The sequence below is a fragment of the Tamandua tetradactyla genome, chromosome 7 (genome assembly GCF_023851605.1).
Source record: "Tamandua tetradactyla isolate mTamTet1 chromosome 7, mTamTet1.pri, whole genome shotgun sequence".
NCBI lineage: Eukaryota > Metazoa > Chordata > Mammalia > Pilosa > Myrmecophagidae > Tamandua > Tamandua tetradactyla.
This window is the reverse complement of record NC_135333.1, coordinates 52,174,080-52,195,970: the sequence shown is the minus strand read 5'-3', so window position 1 is coordinate 52,195,970 and position 21,891 is coordinate 52,174,080. Positions and strand designations below refer to the sequence as shown.

Here is a 21,891-nt window from a genome sequence, read left to right as displayed (position 1 = left end):
TTCAATCTTCGTTTCCCAGCACCTGCCCATGCAAAAACAAAACAAAACAAAAAAAACAATGTTCAATCTTCAAGAAGGGGGCAGTTCTTGGTAAAGAATATATAGACTGAAGGTCAAACTATTATGCTTACTGATGTTGTTAGTGAGGGTTAAAGAGATAAACCTCTAATGACTGGAGTTAAAATGAAAAATAAGATTCTACTAAGAAAAGCCCTTTTTTCCTTGTTCAGAATAAAAACACAGTAATCAGTTAAAATAATATGCAAAGGAAATTAATAAAGACTTTGGTTTTCCTGGTAGGGAAAACAGCTAAAATTATGATTTTGACAAGCGTGTCCAGGGACAGTGGTAAAATGTGGGACTTCGGCAAACCCCTGAAGGCATGAGTAGATTCCAGTAAGTGGCAGGCTAGGGGTGTATGTTAAGGGGACCACTCTCATTAAGGTGAGGGTCTCTAAGAATTCTGAGTAGGAGGGGTTTCCAGTATTTGGAGAAGGCATATTTTCTTTTGTGAAATGGAGACTTAAGTAGAGCAATTAGTTGCCTGTAGTCTGTTGCTATTAGTTTACATACTAATAATGTACAAACTACAAAAATTCCTATTTTGCTAATCCACACAACATTGCACTCACACACATAATGAAAGCACAAATACATACTCATACACACACTGTGGCTGTGGCAATTAAAACTATATGTGTTTATTTAATGCTCCATTTCCATCAGTAGGATATTGGCCAATGCTGACATCACAGATTAGCAATTTACCACCCAATACATGCATATCTCAGAAATATAATGTGCTCAGTTCCAGACCACTGCGATTAAGCTAACATTGCAATAAAGCAAGTCACACGAATTTGTTGTTTCCCAGTGCATATAAGAGTTAGATTTACACTGCACTGGAGCCTATTAAGTGTGCAAGAGCATTACATCTGAAAAACAATGTATCCCTTCATTAGTAAATACTTTATTGCTAAAAAAATGCTAACCATCATCTGAGATTCAGCAAGTCATAAGCTGTTTGCTGGTGAAAGGTCTTGTCGCAATGTTGCTGCCTGCTGACTGATCAGGGTGGCAGTCACAGAAGGTTGGTGTGGCCAAGGCAATTTCTTAAGATAAGACAACAATGAAGTTTGCTGCAGCAAATAACACCTCCTTTTAAGGAAGATTTCTTTGTACTGTATGTTTGATAGCATTTTATTTACAGTAGGATTTCTTTCAAAATTGAAGTCCATCCTCTCAACCCTCAAACCCTACCTCTGTTTCATCAACTAAGTTAATGTAATATTCTAAATCCTTTGTTGTCTTTCAGCAACATTCACAATATCTTCACAAGGAGTTGATTCCATCTCAAGAAACCACTTTCTTTACTTATCCATACAAAGCAACTCCTCCTCATCCATTCAAGTCTTAGTAAGATTGCAGCAATTCAGCTACATCTTCAGGTCCCACTTCTATTCTAGTTCTCTTGCTGCTTCCACATCTGCAATTACTTCCTCCACTGAAGTCTTGAACCCTTCAAAGTCATCCATGAGGATTGGAATCAACTTCTTCCAAACTCCTGTTCATGTTGATATTTTGCCCTCCTCCCATGATGCATAACAAATGTTCTTAATGACATCTAGAATGGGGAATCCTTTCCAGAAGATTTTCAGTTGACTTTTTCCCAGATCCATCAGAGGACTCACAATATATGGTAACTAAGGCCTTATAAAATGTATTTCTTAAATAATAAGACTTGAAAGCTGAAATAATTCCTTGATCCATGGGCTGCAGAATGGGTGTTGTCTTAGCAGGCAGGAAGAAACATTAACCCATTGTACATCTCTGTCAGACCAGGCACATTATAAATGAGCAGTAACATCTTGAAAAGAATCTTTTTTCTGAGGAATAGGTCTCCACAGTGGGCATAGAAGTATTTAGTAAGCCATGCTGTAAACAGATGAGCTGTCATCCAGGCTTTGCTGTTCTCTTTATTGAGTACAGGCTAGAGTTTCACATAATTTCTTCCACATAATTCTTAAGGGTCCTAGGATTTTTGGAATGGTGTGTGAGCATTGGCTTCAACTTCAAGACACCAGCAGCATTAGCCATAACAAGAAGAGTCAGCCTGTTCTTTGAAGCTTTGAAACCAGGCATTGATTTCTCCTCTCTGGTTATGAAAGTCCTAAATGACATCTCCTTCCAAAAGGTCATTTTGTCTACATTGGCAATCTGTTGTTTAGTGTAGCCGCTTTCATCAGTTATCTTAGCTAGAGCTTCTGGATAACTTGCTACAGCTTCTACATTACCACTTCCTGCTTCATCTTGCACTTTTAAGTTATGGAAGCAGCTTCTTTCCCTAAACCTCATGAACTAATCTCTGCAAGCTTCAGACTTCTTTTCTGCAGCCTCCTCACCTGTCTCAGCCTTCAGAGAACTGAAGAGAGTTAGAGCATTGCTCTGAATTAGGTTTTGGCTTAACAGAATATTGTGGTTGGTTTGTTCTTTAATCCAGACCACTAAAACTTTTTCCACATCAGCTATAGGCTGTTTCACTTTCTTATCATTCATGTGATCACTGGAGTAGCACTTTTAATTTCTTCCAAGAACTTTTCCTTTGCATTCCAAACCTTGCTAACTGTTTGGCACAAGAGGCTTAGCTTTCAGCCTAACTCAGCTTTCAACATGCCTTCCTCATTGAGCTTAATTATCGCTAGCTTTTTATTTAAAGTGAAAGATGTGAAAAATTTCCTTTCCCATGAATACTTAGAAGTCATTGTATGGTCATTAATTGGCCTGATTTGAATATTGCTGTGTCTCAGGGAATAGGAGGCTTGAGGAGAGGGAGAGAGAAGGGGGAACATCCGGCTGGTAAAGAAGTCAGAACACACACAACATTTATCCATTAAGCTTGCCGTTTTTTTTTTGTTTTTTTTTTTAATTTATTTTTTTATTAATTAAAAAAAGAATTAACAAAACAATTAGAAATCATTCCATTCTACATGTACAATCAGTAATTCTTAATAACATCACATAGTTGCATATTCAACATTTCTTAGTACATTTGCATCGATTTAGAAAAAGAAATAAAAAGACAACAATAAGAATTAAAACAATAATAGAGATTAAAAAAAAAAAAAACCTGTACCTCACATGCATAAGCTTGCCGTTTTTATATGGGTACAATTTGCGGTGCCCCAAAATAATTACAACAGTCACATCATAGATAATCATAATAGAAATAATAGTATGAAAAAGTTTGAAATATTGTGAGGATTACCAAAATGTGACACAGAGACATACAGCACAATAGCACAGAGCACAATAAGATGAGGTCTGCCTGTGATCATTGCTTTAAACACTTGATGGGTGGGAAACAACTTTTCCTTGCTGCTAGCATAGACTACCAGTGACACATCATCAAGACATTGAGTGGGGCAGTTTCCTGACGAGCACAATAGCAGCAGTGTACCAACAAAAAACTTTAGAATTTAATAATTCCCATTTCTCTTAGAATGTTTATCCTGTGACTTTGGCTTCAGGATTAAAATGCAATGTTATGGAGGAAGGCAGCTATAAACGCAGGTTTATGCTGTCTACTTAGAACAAAAGTGTTTTGCAGAAATTTTCTTCTGAATGTGTCCAAATCCCAGAAGTCACTCTTATTCCCAAAATAGGTACAGTAGAGAAATAGCTCATGAGTCCTTGCTTAGAACTACATAAATATGAAAATCTCTTAAAATAGTTGTTTCTCAGACTATTACCAAAAATTACAGGTTACTTTATATCTTTAAGTGGTGAACAGGAATCACCAGTAACACCCCCATTTCCTTGTCTAGAAAAAAAATGTGATTCCAGTAAGGTGGAGACATCATATTTTTGATACTTTTCTTTCTAGATTCTGGTCTTTTATAAACCACTTGACTAAGCTCTTAGTTCCAAATTAGCAAAATGAATTCCATGTAATTTTTTTATTATTTTTTGACCAGATTTTTGATTTTCTTTAGTTTGCCTTGTCTACTTAGACTCTTCAAGTAACCCAAAGTAAACTATGGGCCCCACTCCTCTCCGCTGCTCTCCTCTCCTCTCCTGTTTTCTCCTCTTCTTTCCTTCCCTCCCTTCCTTTCCCCTCTCTCCTATGACCAAAGAGCAGATGGATGGAACATGTGGATGCTAAGGATCTCATAGTCAATTGGACATCCCCTCCCGCAGAACCAAAGACATTCAATGAAAAGAGAACGAGCTAAAATTGGAAAGTGCTAGAATTCCCTTAGTATTCTAGAATTCCCTTTGGTATTCTTTGGTAATAGCTAGCATTACCCACACATTTTTCTTTTCTGACTGCACCTTCCAGGCCCATGTCAAAGGCTAAGCTACCTCTACCACAGGGCCTGTCCCAGTCCTACAAATTAGTATTAAGAGCTTCCTCCTCTGTATTTTCATTTATTTTTATGTTAGCTTTGCCATATTGTCTATGTCTGGTTCCTCTCCACATCTTCAGTGCTTTGTTCCAGCTCTTAACCCTCTACCCTATACCCTCATCCTATGTATTTTTGGCTTTCCTCTCTCTCCCGGTATTTTTCTCTCAAGCTATAAATTTGCACAAAGCTCTCTATTTCCTGAAATGTCCTATTGATTCTGCCTCCTTGCTAGTTTCTATACTGTGCATCTATCATCCCTTTCAAACCCAAATTTCTGGAAAGAGTTGTCCAAATGTGTCCTTGGCTTTTGCTTTCTTATTTCTTAACCAATTCGTCCCAGCCTCGTTTCTGTCCTCACTACTCTTCTAACACTCTCCTCATAAAGGTAATCAATGACTTGCTAATTGTCAAAATTCAACCCTTACTAAGTCCTCATTACACTAGATGTCTCTGCGGTATTGATATCGCAGTTAATTTCTTGTTTAGAGAAATCCACTACTCTTGAGTTTTCCTAGACATGTGCTCCAAGAAACACTAGTCTTAGGGGATAAGGATAGGTTTTATATCAAATAAAAAGCCTTGTGGTCAAATAATTTTATGGAGCTCTACATATGACAATCCCTTTTAAAGAGTCACAATATACAAATTAGTAAGCTAGTTCTACTTTAACCTGTAAATCATCTCATCTTATTATAATATTTTATTTCGGAGATATATCCCTGAAACACATGATCTGGGAATACCCTTTGAGGAATGCTGCTCTTCAAACTTGATGTCCCACCACTATTCTCTCCTGGTTCTCCCATTTCCTCTTTATGGTATTTCCCAGCATTCTGTCTTTAGCCCACTACTCTTCTCTGTGTCTCTTTCTATCCTCTCCTTGGGTGAACTCATCCTCTCTTATGGTTTCAATTATCTCCTAAACATTGGTGGTTCCCAATTTAGGTCTCTAGTCCTAAACATCCCCTATTATTCAGGCTCACAAATGCAGTTCTCTCCCATTACATCTTTACCCAAATGCTCCTAGGTACTTTCTTTATCTGTATGCTCTTTAGGTACTTCAAATTCAACGTGTCTCAAACCAGCATGATGATTTCCACTCCCACCCCTCATTTCTGACTATGCCTATTCCTGTATATATTGTATCCCCTCTTGGCCCCCTTAGAGCCAGCCTCACCAAAAACCTGGGAGCCCTGTGGCTCTTATCTGTAGTTTCCCTCCCAACAGATAGGGCAGTAGTGTGATTGACAGAAAGACAGGAACACAGGATGGAGAGTTCCTTTGATGACAATGAATGCAGAAACTTAGATAATTGGTGAGACAAAGCAGGAAACAGTAGAACTTATTCCCAGACGGAGGTATGACTTCTAAGGTCCCAGCTCTCCATGATGCCCAACTCAGCTGAGGGATGGTCTTACTCAGTGTTAAGAACTCTGCCTCTAATATTTTTGAAGGGCATAATACCCTCACATATACACTTGGGTTCTCTTGGAGACTGTGCCTATCAGCCTGCCTACTCACCATTTGGGTGATCATGGCATGAGTGGAAAGTTCAACTACCTGTTCTTGAAAGGCAGTCTTGACATAAAATCAGGGCAATTTGACCTAAGTTTTTTTCTTGGATCTCTGGTCCTTCTTTGTTCTTGATTTGAGCTTTTACTTCACAGGTTCCTTTTTTGGTGCATTCTCCACACTTTGTTCTTATGTTCTAATTAGACATCTGGTAATTTTAGGGCAGCATAGATAAATGGAACACCACAGAATTTGGGGTTCAGACACACCCATGTTTAAGTCCCAGCTCTCTATTTCAGCTTATGTAACTTTGGACAGGGATTTATACTTTTCTGGAAAGTGAGTATAAAAATACATACTTTCCAAGGAGCTTTGAGTGCCAATGGGACAATCCATGTTAAGTGCCAAGCACAACAAATAGCACAGGTGGGCCTTGTAATAAATTGTGACTACTCTTACCAATCATGGGGGATTCACATTTGCTTTGTGGGTGCTATCTCTTCTTGATCTGTTTCTCTGCCAATCTGGGCAGATCAGACACATGAATGACATAGCACATGAATCCACCAAAAGTAGTTTCGTTTTAATGTAAGGCTTTCCTATAATTTCTTCTCCAAGTATGCTGAAGGTGTCAGAGAAAGTAAGCCTGAAATTCAATGCTTTGATAAATGAGAAGTACCAGGTGTTTAGAGTCTCCATAAGATAGACTGGGTTGGGGTTATAAAGTCTCTCCCATAATAAAAATTTATGAAATGTAATTGCTCAAACTCAAGGAGATGAAGAGCTATACAGACTCTCCGGAATTTGAACTTGAGGGTTTAAACAGTCTAGGCATAGCAAACCTGAAGTTTAGCTTAGCGCCCTAAGCTGTCCCCTCTGGCTATGTGATTATGTTCAGCGATTTGTTATCAGTGAAAGGAGAAGAAATGCTTGCTCTACTACTATTTTCTCCAAACCCACTTCTCAAATTTGGTAACTAAATTGAATATGTCTTCAAGAAACCTTAGCCTCTACCTTGTCAGATTCTTGTACACCAAGACTGAAATTAACTTTAGTATCACCCCATGTGAAAGTGACCTCTGTTTTTGCCATCGAAGGCAAAGGATATAGTGATTTTACAATGTTCTGACTCAAAAATTACCTCCACATATGAACAGAAAATCATTCTGAGGTTTATCTGAAGATGGGTGGTTGTCCCTTGCTATAATCAACATTAGATAAAGAGTGAAAAGGCAAGCTGGCCATTCTTAGTTTCCATAAGTAGCAAAATATGCAGCATCATGAACACAAGTTTTAGAACTGGGTAGGTCAGGTGTCCAATGTCGTCTCTCTCTCTCTCCCCCTCTCTGAATTTGGACACCTAAATCAGTGATTTATTTTCCCCAGTGAAAAGATCTGGGGTTCAGACATTCAAACACCTAATTTCCCATGTGAGATCCACAAACTGCCCCTTGGTTTCAATTTTCCTCACTTGTGGAATGGGAACAACATTTGCTTCATGGAGATCCTTTGGGCAGGGATTTGAAATATTGAGAGATACTTGTAGGGGACTGATTAAGAGGCATCTGATTATCATTTTAAGCTAACACTTTTGTGTGCCTTTTACCTGCCAAAGCACTCCCATATATGCATTTGCATGTGTAGAAGGAAGGCAGATCTTATCACTCTTAATTTTCAAATAAGGAAATGTGGGTTTGGCTATATTTCCCAATTTACATGTTTGGTAATGGATTGAGTCCTTTTCTTTTTTTGGCATGGGCAGGCACCGGGAATCGAAGGATTGAGTCCAGAATGTGGGTCTTTCTCACTGAATCTGAATCTAGTGCTTTTTCCCAGCACTGCCGGGCTGTACTGTAAACAACTTCTACCTGCATATATCTTCATGAAATTAGCATGTCTTACCTTATGCACGCTTAGCGATGTTTGACTTTAAACCAGGCAGCATAGATAAATGGAACGTCACAGAATCTGGGGTTCAGACACACCCATGTTTAAGTCCCAGCTCTCTTATACTCTCTTATACTTTTCTGGAAAGTAAGGATAAAAATACATAACTTTCCACGGAGCTTTGAGTGCCAATGAGACGATCCATGTTAAGTGCCAAGCACAATAGATAGCACGGGTGGGCCATGTAATAAATGGTGGCTACTCTTACCAATTATGGGGGATTCGCCTTTGCTTTGTGGGTGCTATCGCTTCTTGATCTGTTTCTCTGCCAATCTGGGCAGATCAGAAACTTCCCCATATCTTTAGTTTCAGGGAGGAGACTGTGAGATCACCTTTAGTTTTGCTCCCTTTTTCTTCTATTTCCTTTTGTAAATTCAAGACCTAGGTCCACTTCTTAGTTCCATCATCCTAATCAATCAAATGACGCAACACATGTAATAAAGCTTTGGATATTGTGATGCACTTGCAAATATCATTATTACTAAACTTGTCTTTCAAACCACAGTTCATATTCACTTATATTTAATATCGCTTCCCTTGGCTGTTTAGGAACTGGCTTCCTGAAAATTCCCCTTTCTTCTCTCAAAGTCATTCAAAATGCTCCTCACTCGTAGCTTTGACCCCTCTCTCAGTCCCAGTGTGTGTCAAGCCCCATCATCCACATGCATTTTCCAGATGACTATTCTTGCCACAGCCTTTTCTGCTTCATCTCCTAACTGACTTATTGAGTGCAGATTCCACTTATATATCTCTGTCCCTGAAAGAAATTCTGGTACCTTAAAAAGTTCCCACCAGTTAATTTCTTTCTGTCAAGAGCATTGCCCTGATTTGGACCGATTCTTGACAGCTACCTACGGGCAAACCCCTGCAGAAACCTGTCGGTAGCCACAGGTGAATTCTAGGACCGGTACAGCCTCTCATGCTGCTTGAAGTTGATCCAAGGAAATGAAACCATTACTCCTTCCTAAAACAGTTGTGAAAAAGTAAGGGGACATCAGCTCCCCACAAGTCATTTAGTTATTGAAAGGGAACAATGAGAGCCCAGAACATCTGTTTATTTCAGACGTGTTTGCATGACACTTGGTAATGCTACAGAGCCAATAGCGTTTGCATGTTTTTTTCCAAATACTATATAAGCAAGAAGTATTTTTAGTCTTTGAGGGATATTGTACATGGCAGACACATTGTTGGCATCTGGCAGGTTCATATGCAACCACTGAGATCTTTCAAAACAAAACTGTTGCAAAGGATATTTAAACCCAGAATGTCATTTGGGAATAAAATGTTCCCTTCTCTGACTGTCTTTCCTGGTGTGAAATGTACAAATTTTAAAGATTAGGAGTGAGTCAGTTTAGATATTCTGAAACACAAAAATGGAAAGGAAGCATTTTCTGAATGTCATTCCCTTCTACAAGTAGGGAAGGAAACTTTGTTGAGTTCTTAAAGGAGAATCAAAGAATTTGGCACATTTTCTTTACTGGGTTTGCTTAGGCATGTACTTGTCTACTTGGTGGGTCACTGTCTTGTGTTCTGGAGTTGGATTAGGTTCACATTCTAACTTCACCACTTCATAGCTGTGTGTGGTCTCAAGCACCATGTTTAACAGTTCTGGGCTCAGGGTTGTTCTCTGTAAAGTGGGGACATTTACAGTTTGATCTCCCAAGATGGTCATGAGGAGCAAAAGTCACATCTATTTAGGGGTATTTAAGAGCACTCTTTGGTGTGAAATAAACACTCTGGAAATAGTAGCTACTATTGCTATTGCACAAACATTAACATGCTGACAGAGACTGAACTTTTTTTTTCAGTAAGGTGGTTATCCTTAGATAATTCTCTTGGGAAGCTGATAATCGAAGCACAAAAATGTTTCCATGAAATTACCATACCTGATTCATATTGAAATCATACAACTCAAAAATCAAGGCAGATTAAAATGCTCTAAAAGCACTTCTAGGTGTCCCATGACACTGGTTTTATACCATCATCCAGTTTTTCAGAAAATGAATGTACATATAGTTTTAGATGAATCCTTTTTAAAATCCATGTCTATCACAGTTTAACCATTTCACTGCTTTCTTGCAATACTATTAATGTAAGTCTTGGCAGGGGGCATTCAACTAATAAGATTTGTTTCTTAAAAAAAAACATTTAAAATAGGCTAACTGAAGATTTTTTTATTATGTTTATGTTTCCCTTGATGGCCTTGGTTGGCAGGAAGTTGACAAGGCAAGAATTGAAGAATCCCTTATGGTACTTAGGTCTCGGAAGTGGTCTGTATATTTTCAAGAAGTAAATGTAATAGGAGATTGGCACCTATGGGTTGATCAGTGTCCAAAATAGTTGACTGAATTTGAACTCAAAAGTTATGCCCTATATGCCAAGAATGTAATAACAACAATTTGGAATATTATGGTAGCTTGTGAATGGAATACCAGAGCCATGTCTGGCAATTGCTACAAAGGGTAGAAAAAGAAGAAATTAGCAAGCTGTAACAGCTACCAATTGTTTCGTAGGTTCTTAAGCTAAGCCTCAAAACTAAATATAAAGAGAAGAGAAAAAGAATTATGAGATGAGAAAGGAACAGTTTTGTAAGCCCAGTGTCCAAACAATATCAGCATTACTTACAAATATGAGAAAAATGAATAAAAGTACTCATGAGCATGGGACAGCTTTATGTAAACACATTTCATGCCTTCATAGAACTCAGTAACTGGGCAATTCTGGCTCAGTGGCTGGACTTATTTCCATGTTTACTTTTAGCCCATTTTTTGGGATTTCAGGCTTCTTAGTGGTAAAACCCTGCACTATTCTCCAGCCTTCGAGTTCCAGAGATATTTCCTGCCCTTGACGTCCCTCCCCTCCCTCTCTGGTGACAGATTTTTGTACCATGTTGCAGGAGCAAAAGTGATTAAAACACAGCAGCCTCCGAGCAATGAAAGGCAGAGCTGAAAGGTGGTTTGGGTCCCCCTTGCACACCCATTTTATGCCCTGAGTGGCATCATCTCTCTTTTCAAGGCCACTGAGAAGCCCAGATCAGCTAACCTTAGATCACAAATCTTAGCTTGCAATGGAAGTGTCTTAATTAATTATTCATGATAATAATGATAATAAAATTCACTTTGGATAATAACTTTACAATATACCAAGAATTTCAGCTCAAGAGCAAATCAAAGTCTATGATGCCTTGTAAGAGCTGACCTAAATCAGAATATACTTGGTAAAACTGCAGAAATGTAGGGGGCAGGGAGTGGTGATATTGATAGAGAAAAAGAGCAAAGATTTTAGTAACTATTTTTTCTGCCCCTTTTTGATCAAAAGAGATCATTTTTTGTTGGTGTGTATGCTTTAAGACAGTCAAATGGCCTTGTTTTTTGGAGAGGATGTTGACAGCACTTGGAGAGGCAGAGTGAAGGCCATAGAAAAGGCTGTGTAATGCAAGCATTTGCCAAACCAGCGCTCCATGCCCTGTAATCCAGCTAAAAGATAGCTCACGTTTTTTCCTAATAAGCTGATAAAAACAGAGGAAAGAGGGAGAATGTAGGGAGAGAGTGAGAGTGCAAAATCTTAAATGCCAAAAACAATAAACCCACAGAAGCAATCACATTTAGGCAGAAAACCTTGATTTGATTTAATGTTTTCCTTCTCCAATGTCTCTGCTGGTGCTCTCTTTTGTTGCATGTAGAGTTTTTCTTCCCAAATCACAGGTTTTTTATTACCCATATGCCTGTGTATTTAAAAGAAGCTGTGTGCTTTTTTCTTTCTTCCTTTCTTTCTTCTTTTCCCTCCCAGTAGGGTACCTATCTTATTTTTGAAGGGATGTTATCTTCAAAGGCCTTCTTGGGTCTTATATGCTGGTGTATCTCTACCTTAACTAGGTCCTACAGAGTCCGCATTCCCTGCGGCCTGTTTCTCTTATTGACCACACCCCATTTAGCTCACTTTCGCTGTTTCTCAAAGAATCCCAACTACATCTTACCTCAGTCATCTTTGCATTTGTGTTACCTCTGACAAGAAGGCTTTTCCAGAGGCTCATGGCTTCTCGAGTGTCTCTCTCTCTCTCACGTGTGCACACACACACACATGCACCTAGCTATTCAAGTATTTGCTCTATCACTTCCTCAAAAAAGCCTTCATTTACATATATATATATCACAAATTGATATATATATATATATATATATATATATATATCAAATAGCCCTTAACCCACTCCCAACTCTAATCAACACTTTTGCCTCTGGTTTTCAATGCCATTTCTCATTAATTGGTATGATAGATAAATCTGTGTATTTTTATACATAGTCTTTACAACATAGATTGTTGCAAAATCCTACTAGCATGTGGGGGTTATATATCAGCAGCACATGTCAGTTCCAGCAGGGCAAAGTACCTGACCTGTCCACTGAATTCCCAGAGCTGGTATATATTAGGTGCTCAATAAATATTTGTTGAATGAGTGAATGACTGCTTTCCATTTATTTCATTCCTTCCTTCTTACTTGGATTCCACCTTTATTTTATAGCATTCTATTAAATACCTATAATCAAAGGTCTTTCATCTTCAGTCAGTGAGGATGTCAGAGCTATGTGATTTGCTGAAAGGCTGAATAGGGAATGAGCTCTCTAAACTGTACCTACCCATCAAAACATTTATTGGCTTTTACCACACAGTGAAGAAATCTCAATAGCATTTTGAGAACACTAAAACCTAGACACCGGCAGTGCAACACATATGTTTAATATGCTAAAGGCTAGAGCATCTGTACCCACAGCTATTTGCACATGTTAATAAGTACTTCAAAGGTTGCCATATAGATTTTTAAAACACTAGGTTTCTATAGTTATTTTATAAATATCAGAAATAGGGACATAGTACTCTTTTGTTCACGCATTCATTATTTTCACTGAGGTTCTTCGAGAAGTGAGTGTTTTGAGCAGTGTTTGGCCAGGGCTACTCCCTTTTCTGGGACTTTTCCAATGTCATTACACTTTTGAATGACCCTTTGCCACCAAGATGCTAAAAGCAACCAACGTTTATTGTGCACTTTCAGTTTTCCCAGCCTTCTGCCAAGCTGTTTTTATGCGTTTCCTCACTTAATCCTCTCCACTCTATTAGGTAGGTAAAATTGTATTGTTTTCCTCTTAGAGATGAGAAAAACAAAATTTAGAAAAACTCACAAGCCAGTCAATTAGAGGAGTAAGGAGTAAATCCTGGTCTGTCAGATTTCCCAGCCTCTGCTCCTAAACTTTGTACCACCACCTGTGTTGCCTGGAATCCTGGCATTCAGCATTCCCTGGCACCTGGAATCACATAAAAATCCTAGGTAGAGGTGGAGGAGACCTTAGATTCACCCAGAACCCCCCAAAGGTATCATCAAGTGTTGTATTTCTAAACTGATAAAAGAAAGCCAGCTTCCAGACTAATCTGGGGAGCCATCACTGCTGCTTCAGGAATTAAGGGAGCTGGCTGGCTCGGGCACTCAGGTACAGCTAAAATTAATCAAGGAACATCTGGATCCTTGGAGAAGAAAGGGAGAATAGAATTCCAGCCCAGGAGGTGAGGGCAAAGCAAGCAAGAACAACATCTAGGAAAGTGCTTGCTGTCAAGTCTGAGGGTTTTTAGGAAAAGTAGCTAAAGCTTTCTTCTTATTACCCTGTAGTTTCAGCTTGCATCCGAAGGGAGCAGCCGGTTCAGCCTCTAGACTAGATTTACGTTATGACCTAAGGCTAACTTGCGCCTTACATTTTTCTCACAGCCAAAAAGTTAAAGGGAATTAACTTATCGGCACGTTCCAGTTTTCCCATCCTTGCTCATAACAACCCCCCAACCTTCAATTTCTAAGATGATTTTAGTTCTGCAGTAACTTTCATTTCTTGTAGTCTTCCAGAGTTTTCCTCAAATTTTTTTTTAATGTTGGAAACTTTGGGGAAGAGTGTGCGTCCAGATTTATGTCACTTAAATTGTCTAAGAGCATGTTCTTGAGATCCTAGGCTGAAGAAGCCCCTTCCCCTATTATGGGATTATTAACCCTTTGCTGACTTGAAGGCTACATCTCAATCCAACACCTTAGTCAAAGTACTAACATTTTCAAAAATAAATCAAGTTCTTTTTTTGTGATATTCTTTCTGATTTTTCAGAAGGCAATTCCAGACACATGGGCTTATACAAGAGGAAAATATCAAATAAAAGTAGTGATACACTTGAATTATGTATTTTAAATATATCTGCTTAAACATCATGCATTCCCACATAACATGGTATTAAATAATCCAAGGTTCGTTTCCCAGACCATGCACCCAAAAATAAATAAATAAATAAGCCAAGGGTGTTTGGGGAAGGATTTTCAATAACTGACTTGTCCCTAACCTAATGGCTTACTTGTTTCACCTGATTAGAGACTGTTGAAAAAAGAAATTAGCCTTGAGAGCCAGAGAGCAAATGCACAGATAACATGGTTCTTTTACCGGACTCAGCAATTGAATCCACAATTTTTACTGAGTGCCTGTGAAGACCTTATGCTGTGGTAGGCACTACAGTAAATATATATATATATATTAATGTAGGTTTTGATTCTTGCTCTCAAGGATTTAAGAGCCAGCATTTCAATTTGCGTCTAACCTCTGAGTTCAATTACTGAATTATTAAGTCGAGAATGGAAGACTCATATGTGAATTGGCTGATTTTTTACAACCTCGGGGTTGGAAACATCATAAGGAATGATAGACAGCACTTATTAACATCCCGGGTTCCTGACATCTGTTAATTTATTTTATCTTTGCAATGTTCACGTAAGGTATGCATTATTCTCACTTTACCTACGAGGAAAGAGGTTCAGATAAGAAACTTGTTCAAGGACATACAGATGGTGATTGAGTCAGAGTTTGACTCCAAGGTCTGTCTTACTCTAAAACCCATCTTCTTTCCACTTCACTTCACATCCAATCATAAAATATAAAATTAAATGAAGTTTTGATAGCTGTTTAATATGATCAATGCAGACAGCCAAATAGAATAATTAAGAATCTAAACTAGACATTTTGCTTTCACTCTGTGGCTTATTTATCTGTCTACAGTTATAAGTTAAACAGATAATTATAAAGTCTCTAGATTACTTTAAAGAATGTGGACATAGCCTGATGCCGTTTTCTTTTGACTTTAATAATGTTTAATCTTGTGTTCTGAATCCTACACAATCACCCCTTTTCCTTCAAGGATACCTTCAGTTCTGTGTCTTCAGAAGTCCAAGGGGTGGGGGGAGGGGGAAGGCGTCTCCCCCTTTAAGGAAACTCCTTTAGGAAAATTCAGGCTTAGAAACTGATACACTAGGAGATAATAGCTTGATTACAAAAGCCACCCTTTCTTTTAAAGGGATTTGCCACAGATTTCCTTTCATTAGTAAACACCTGTAGTATACTTAAAATATTATTTTAGTATATACATGTGATTTCCACTTCTTTTTAGAGATACATGTCAAGTGAGGCGCATCCATACCTTGAATTGATTAAAGATTTGCAGAAAGCACAAAAAGGTCTCTCCTTGATCTCATTCATCCTTTTAAGGATTTTAACAGCAAACAGGGACCAAGATGAAGAAAAATAGGCGCCTGCGTGTCACCAGCTGACTTCTGTTTTTAAGGACTAGTTTTCCAAGTCTTCTAAATTTTTGTGCAAAAATGTAGCAATATGTTGCCCACCCATACCCCTGCCCAATTTATAAAGAAGCACTTTGATTGGGAATTGGGTACAATGTGTATATATATATATATATATGCACACACATGAAGATGACTCCAGTATAATTGCATGTAATTTGAAGAAAATGTTCTTTCGGTAGAATGAAGATTGACCTACTCAGAATATTATAATGTACAAGGGTTCAAACTTTCATGATCATATTTCATCATTTTGAAAACTTATTCTTAATAGACTTCCACATTACATTTTCATAAAGTGGTTTCATTTTCTTTAACAACCATTAATAGCTATTAGAGGTAAAAAAAAAAAATAAGCCTTTATATAGATCATTAAAGCATACTTAAGTAATCCGTAATTGACAATTAAATCAGCACGGCAATGCATTATCATAGGTTTGATAGATCTGCCTTTTTTAAAGTACTGAGAAGAAAGAGTCCCTTTGTGAGGCGCCCCACTACCAACCATTCCTGCATTGTAAATGATCACAAAGCGCACATTGTCTTCAGTCTACTGCTTGGTTATCATCTTTTATAAGTTCCTTTTGTGAGGATTTTGATGCTGTGTGTGGGAGTCTGGTGCAAGCTTGAAGCCATGTCCTCAGTGAAATGTGGAATTGGCAGCAGCCATCTTGAAACGCTCTCCTTGTCATTTGTAGCAATATGTAAAATTAAGAGCTAGAGTTTCCCCCTGGGAAAGCCCAGACTCCACACTCTCTCTTTCCCTGGCCTTGCCCCTCATCTCTCCAAGGGCCAAAGAATGTGTTCACAAAGCTTTGGCTAGGGGTTACCATGACAATAACCACCATTGCCCACCCAGGATGGTTCCTTCTTGTGCAGCCCCTGGGCATGGCAGTGACCTTGCCAGAGCAAGAGGTGCGTGCGCGAGGTTTGTTTGTAAGATTAGGTCTATCTCTTTTTCCAGGACATTTCTTGGACTTTGCAAATAGAAAGTTCTACTTAAAATAATTTCTGTTATTTCTGTCAAAAAATACAAAAGGTTTGAAAAGGAATTCTTATCATTCATATACATATAAAAAAATAAATACAATTTTTTCCTCCTGTGAAACTTCTAAAAATTGTATAGGAATTGATTAATTTCCACTTTTTGTTCATTTCTTCTGCCATATAACAACATTGGAACTTACCTATATATTATGAAACTTAAAAAAAAAAGAGTATGTTCTCTTTATTTCAAGCCTTTGAAAAAAAACAAAATTAACACCCGAAAGATTAATTTTCTTATAACTTAATAGACTCTGAGTTAGATCAAAGTACTAATAGGTTTTTCCCTCTGATATCTAAGGAAGATATTTTATAATATGGATATAGTCAAGTTTTATGTGAGTCGAATTAGTCTCCTAGAGGGATTATTTGCTTTACCCACTCTTATCTTTGTAGATGTTGTCGGCTTTTGTGTAAGGCAATCCATCACACTACAGGTGAGAGAGGATGCAGGGTGACCTAAGTAGTTTTAACAATATTGAAATTAGTTAGCTAATAATACCCAAGTAGTGAAAATTAAATTTTTGATTTAACTAGAAAGGAAATGGAGTATAGATATCACTAAACTTTGTATCTTTATGCCGGCATAAACTGTAGCCTAGAGCCATACACGTGACAGCTACTCATGATTTTTTTTAAAAAACTCATTTTTAAAAATAATTTCAAACTTACAGGACACTTGCAAACATAGTACAAAACCCATATAGAAAATTCCAACATACCCTCCCCCAGATATCCAGGTCTGCCAATTTTAACATTTTGCCACATTTGCCATATCATTCTATTTATCTGTCTGTCTATCTATCTGTCTGTCTACTTAGCTATTTATCTATCAATCCATGTTTTGAACATTTGCACATAGGTTGTACACTTCATGTTCTTTGAACATGTAATACTGCTATGTACATTTCCTAAAACAAGGGTATTCACTTATGTAATCACCTTTTTAAGTGCAGTTAACAAGTTCGAGAAATTTAACATTGACATAAAGCTTATAGTCTGTATTCCAATTTTTTCATATGTTCCTATAATATCCCTTTGAGCCTGTTTTCCTCCCTTATTACACCCCCACACAGAATCATGGTTTGCATTTAATTGTCATTATCTCTATAGTTGCTCTTTTTTTCTGTGATTCATAATATTAAACTGAATAAATGAATTCAAGAGTTGAAACCACACTTAAAGAGAGTACGGCATGACTGCAATGGATAATTCCACCAACCTTTCCGTGTCTACCTTGCTGCAGTACGGAGAGACATCCTGCGGGGTGGAGGGGGATGAAATAGATGTTAGCAGTCAGCATCGCATGCTCATGCATCCCACTGCCCTGTGCTAGGCATAGAAAAGGGGGAAGACTGCACCCCAAAATGGTCCCCTGACCTGAGAATTTTCAGTGGTAGCAGGAAAGCACAAATCCAAGGGGTAGCTGATGGAAATGCCAAGAGAGTTCTGTAGAAATGTATAAATTGTTTATATTAGAGGAAAATGTTAACAGCCAATGAGAGGGTGGACCATGATGGCTCAGTAGGTAGAGTTCTTGCCTGCCATGCCGGAGACCCGGGTTCAATTCCCAGTGCCTGCCCATGAAAAAAAGAAAGAAAGAAAAAGTCAGTGAGAGATTTTTATATTAGGGGAAAATGTTAAAAGTTTAGCCATGAACAGACTTCTTGGCAATGCTGAGCTTTGATTTTCAAGTCCTACCATCTCAACTTGATTCTACCACTTGAAACATATTTCAAGGTACCAGTAAAAGAAAATTAAAATTTGCAAGGCTGCAGAGACTTTTGACTCAAAAAAAAACAAACAAAAAAAACTGTGAAATGGTGGATACTTTTAAAATGGCTAGCCAGTGGTGCAAACATTATAACAGCTTTTCAGAAATATTTTTTTCCCTATAGGTAGTGCCCTATAACCTCAACAACTTGGAACAGACCTTTCAAGAATTGGAGAATTTCCAAAATTTAAACTATTTAAATAAACATTATAATAAACTCAGGCATACATATACTACTTAATTGAATGAAGTATGATAAGTGAAAGCAAATAGGTTGCAGTAAGGCCGTATTAAATCTTTATCCTAGACTTTAAAATATCAAATTACATCATTTACTTTTTAACTTACTCAAAAAGTATTACATATTTTTGGGGATTTAGAGTTAAAATAGTGTTTTGAATCATGATGGCCCTTTACAAAATTCAAAGATAGAGTAAAAGGTAATCCTCCACAACCAATTATGGTTTGTGCAAGAATAAAAAGACATTTTAGTTTTAGAAAATCTGTTATATAATACAACAACTCTTTAGGTCAATAAGAAAGAAAAAAAATTCTCAATAGGTGCATCATAAACTTAAGCCCTTTTTCCTAATGGAAAAAGAGGACTCATGGAAAACCAAGAATACCAGGAACTTTTGCAACTTAATGAAAGTCGGTTATCTTAGGCCACTGATTTGGTGAGTGATAAGGGTGCAAATTACTACTATTACCATTAAATTATTTTCAAGGCAGTGCGCCCATAGTATTAAGACATGAAACATGAATAAGAGGTATGTGATTGGAAACACAAAAATAAAAATGTTATCATTTGGGAAGGATATGAATATAAATATAAAAACAGAAGATAACTAAAAATCTCCAAGTATTAGGGAGCATTATTGGATTAGTATATACATTTTTAAAACTCAGTAACTTTTTATCAGCAGTAACATAGATGGAAATTTTTAAACAAACACTAAGTTCTCCTTGAGAGATAAAAATTAAGATTTTAATAAATTTAGAAGTATACCTTGTTTCCAAGTGGAAAGAGTAAGTACTATAATGATGTTAATTTTACCAAATAAAACTGAATATTGAATACAGATACCAATCAAAATCTCAATAGAACTTTTTGAAGGAACAAGATTATTCTGAATTGTAACTTGAAGTCCTGTTTGAAAGGAAAAAGTAATGATTAGGGTAACATATTACCAGATATTACAAAACTTATCTTCAAGTTTTCAAAATTAAGTCAATGGGAATTCAGACTTGCCAATCCCCATGGTACTGTGAGTCAATTCCTATAATCAATCTCCCACCCCCATCCTCATATATATATATATATATATATATATACATATATGTTTCCCCCTCTGAAGATCCCTAATTAATACAGGGAGTACAAATACCAACATGAAAAATGACAGATTCAGTAGCACTGAATCTCATACACAAACATGCACACCATATGCCTAAAACCACTAATGAAAGAACGGACTATGTAATAAATGATACTGCTAACACTGGCTCTTCTGAAAAAGGGGAATGCTCAAGTTAAAGCTTCACCTTACATCATGCATCAAAATAAATTCTAGATTAATTAAATAGTAAAAATGAAAACCATCAAAATATAAAGGTAAATATCAAGTTGCTTTCAGGATGGGAAAGACCTTTTGTTTAAAAAGATAAAACAGAATAAGAGATTGAAATGTCTGGGTATGCAAAAATGCAAAAAAATCAATGCCAAAAACACTTAAAAATTAAAATTTTTGACTTGTTTCAGTTTGCTAAAGCTGCTAGAAGGCAATAAATATTATTTATTCTTCTTTATTTACCAGAAATCAGTTGGCTTTTACAATGAGGATTTATTAATTTATAGTTAAGGCCATGAAAATGTCCGAATTAAGGCATCAAAAGGAAGATACCTTCTCTGAGGAAAGGCTGCTAGCCTCTGCGGTTTCTCTGTCACATGTGAAGACACATGGTGATGTCTGCTGGTCCTTCTCTCCAGGTTCCATTGTCCCAGCTTCTGATTTCAGTGGCTTTCTCTCTGAGCATCTGTGAGTCTTCTCTTAGCTTCTCTGGGGCATTTTCTCTCAAACTGTCTGGATGTTCTCTGTGTTTTATCCTCTCATAAAGGACTCCCATTACAAAAAAAAAAAAAGACCCATCTTTAATTCGGTGGATCACGTCTCAATTGAAATAACCTAATTAAAAGGTCCTCACTCATAATAGGTCTGCACCCACAGGAATGGATTACAGGAGCATGGCCTTTGCAGGGGTACATAACAGCCACCACAGTTATGATCTGGGAAAAATTTTCACCTTCTATTTTAAGAATTAAATACAGATAGAGTTGTTAGAACTCAATTACAAAATCACTACTTTATCTCTAAAACACATAAACTGACCATTCATTAAAGAAGACAAATGGCAGTAAACGTTGGGGAATATAATTATCTTCACTAGTATTTAAAGAAATGCAAATAAAGCAGTGAAGGAACATGTTTTCCCCTATCGAATTTGCAAGTTTAAAATTAAATAATGGTCAATGCAGATGAGAATGGGCAAATCAGACACTTTTGGGCCATGGGGGAGTGCCAACCATTGCCAATGTGTTGAAAACCACATATGTGGAGACCTAAAATAGTTCTCTTCACTCAGAAGGAAATCAGAAGTGCACATAAGCATTCATGTTAAAGCATTTCCATCTCAGCATTATATATGAAAGTAAGAAATTAGGAGCACTTTTAATGTATAACCTTAGGAAAATAAGTGAATAATGACATCAGTAAAATGAAATAATTTTAAATCCTCAGAAAACATATTTTTAAAAGTCATTATATGCATGAGAAAACGTTTCCTGTTGTATTAAAAAATATAAAAACTGCATAATCATTACAATCCCAGTTTTCTATAGATAGATGAACTGTGTACAATGAAAATTATTAAAAGGAAATACTCCAAAAGTTAAACAATTATTTTTCTCTAGTAGGATATAGGTGATGATAATGTTTCTTCTTTATTCTTATCTATGTTTCTGAGCAATATCGTGAGCCTCAATTGCCTTTATAATCATTACAAACAATGAATGTTATTTTTAAATGAATCGCATCCTTATCCAAGTCATCACTAAATTTGAGTTAATGGCATCTAAATTAAGAATATCTTAATAGAAGAGTTTTAATAGTATAATATTATCTGCTCAGTGGGAACTCAATATATTATATTGATAAGTTTTTGTAGCAAGCTAAATATAGGCTAAAAGAGAAAATTATTTTTCAGAGATTTCTGGATAAATAATTATGACAAAAACATGTTTTGTTTCAACATGAAACAGACTGGAAATAGGATTCAATAACTTGCTGTTCACGAACACACCAACTGGCACACTTTTCTACTTCTGTCAACTCGGTTTGGGTGTTTGAGGCAGTCTGTGTTCCCAGTAGCATTGTGCATGCCTGATGATTTTGTGGAAGTTCTGGCACCCAACCTTCATTTATAGAAATGAGAATGAAATGCATTGGAGTGCTTGCAGCATCTTCCTGAGATTCTTGTGTGCGTGTGTGTGCATGTGT

The 21,891-nt window shown here is 37.1% G+C and overlaps 1 protein-coding gene across 1 annotated transcript in view; it reads left to right on the top strand.

Moving 5' to 3' along the window:
- The window catches only part of CELF2 (CUGBP Elav-like family member 2), a 506,203-nt gene that overhangs the window by 152,756 nt on the left and 331,556 nt on the right, over positions 1-21,891 (top strand). The window lies entirely within an intron of this gene.